Below are 2,500 nucleotides of genomic sequence, written 5' to 3'. Positions count from 1 at the left end.
ATATATATATATATATATATATATATATATATATATATATATATAGATTCAAGGCTTGAATATGGTACTTATGCGAAGGCACCCGAATATCACATCCCAAAAGGGATGTATATATATATATATATATATGTATACATATACAAACATACATCCACATGCGTGTGTGTGTGTGTGTGTATTTATTATATAATTTAATATAATACGTCAACTAATTGAATAAAGACTTTTGAGATGCACACATAAACACACACACACACACACAAACATATGACAGATAATATCTAATTCACAAAATACATCAGCAGCATAGATTCAAGCAAGAAATCTCCATGTATGGGTAATAAACTGGGTTTAGGGTTACATAACTTAATTTAATATCTAAAACTGTCTAAATAAAATGAGCTTCAAGGTAAAGCACACACACACACACACACACATATCTATGAAGGAGTAAACTCCCTTCAGTTATTGACACTAACGAATAAAGCCAACACACTTAATTCCATGTGTGTGCACACATACACAAACCACACACACACACATACAGAATGTACACATACATATATTTGTGTTAGTGCGTGTATACATATATTTACGTAATATATGTGTGTGTATTTGTGCGTGTATATATATATATATATATATATATATATATATATAAAAACACACATATTACATATAGTATATTATATATTTATATGTATATATATATGTAATGAATATGTGTATATACGTGTGCACATATATACATATATGCATTTTACATATATAATATAATATATATATTATTTAATATAATATATAACATAACTAAATAAACATTTGAGGTATACCCATAAATTTAGTCTCATAACAGCCAATCCACGTTATTAAACAGTTTCATGTCAAAGAACCATCCAAGTGTGCAAAGATAAATTAGCATTCATCAGACATATCTGAATGGAAGAGCATAGCTTAGATTCTTCTTTTTACTGGAGGTCTTATATTATATATATGTGTGTGTGTGTGTTGTAGGAAGGACATCCAACCATAGTAAACCATGCCAAAGCAAACAAAAGAGTTCTCACAGTCTTCTGGATTATTAGCTCCTATGAAACCATTCAACATTAGACAGCATAGAAAGTAGATGTTTAATGATAAGACATTTGCGTCTGTGTTTCCCTTGGATAACATCAGTGGCATGGAGAAGGGAGGCTGGTATGCATGGGCAATGGCTGGTCTTCCATAAACAACCTTGCCTGGACTTGTGCCTCGGAGGGGAACTTTCTAGGTGCAACCCCATGGTCAGCCATGATCAAAGTAAGTCCTTACACTTTACCCTATGTGTGTATGTATAAAGGTGGACATATATCTTTATATATTCTTTTAATCATTTATTTGTTTTAGTCATTTGACTGAATGAATGAAACAAACAAACATATACACACACACACACATATATATAGATATACATATACGACGGGCTTCTTTCAGTTTCCGTCTACCAAATCCACTCACAAGGCTTTGGTCGGCCCAAGGCTATAGTAGAAGACACTTGTCCAAGGTGCCACGCAGTGGGACTGAACCCGGGACCATGTGGTTCGTAAGCAAGCTACTTACCACACAGCCACTCCCTACACAACAATGTTTATATATATATATCTATATATATACATGCATATAGGTGTGTGTATGTGTGTGCAGAGATACATGCACAGTGTGCATACACGTCAGTACCATCATCAGGTGTATATACATCTATCGCACAGTCAAAACACACACTTGTTACATACATACACACACACATGCATACACACCTACATACATATATACACACATGTACATACATGCAACTTCACACACACACGTTCATATACACACTTGACATTCATACACACAGACTCCAACACACACACACACACACACACCCTATGCCTTACCTTTTATTTATTTATTTATTTTTTTTTAATATTTCAGTTTCCTGTATAAAAAAAGAAATGTTTAAAACAAAACTCACTCTAACCTATTTCCTGTTAATTCTGTTTTGAAAATGCTGATGATGATGATGATGATGGCGGTGGTGGAGATGGATATCGTAATAATAATGATAATGATGATGATGATGATGGTGGTGGTGGTGGTGGTGGGAGGAGGAAACAGTCATGATCATCATTTATTATTATTATTATTATTATTATTATTATTATTATTACGATAATTTATTGATTTTGATAATGTTTCTCATTTACTTGAAATTGTTCGCTACTTTGTCTTTTGATGTGTGTGTGTGTGTACATGCAGACACATGTTTCTACAAACAACCACACACATGTATGCATATGTATGAATATGCACACATACACACACACCCCTAAATATATACGGAGGTGTATATATACAGATATATATATATATATATATATATATATATATATGAATAAATAAAAATATATATTATATATATATATATATAAATATATTATATATATATATATATATATATATATATATATAAAGAGAG

General features: G+C 31.6%; 1 protein-coding gene across 3 annotated transcripts in view; it reads right to left on the bottom strand.

Annotated features, from left to right (window-relative positions):
• Positions 1-2,500, bottom strand: part of LOC106880252 (cytoplasmic dynein 2 light intermediate chain 1) — a 34,383-nt gene that overhangs the window by 21,763 nt on the left and 10,120 nt on the right. The window lies entirely within an intron of this gene.

The sequence above is a fragment of the Octopus bimaculoides genome, chromosome 24 (assembly GCF_046866305.1).
Source record: "Octopus bimaculoides isolate indiv1 chromosome 24, ASM4686630v1, whole genome shotgun sequence".
NCBI classification, from domain to species: domain Eukaryota; kingdom Metazoa; phylum Mollusca; class Cephalopoda; order Octopoda; family Octopodidae; genus Octopus; species Octopus bimaculoides.
This window is presented reverse-complemented; position numbering and strand designations above follow the sequence as displayed.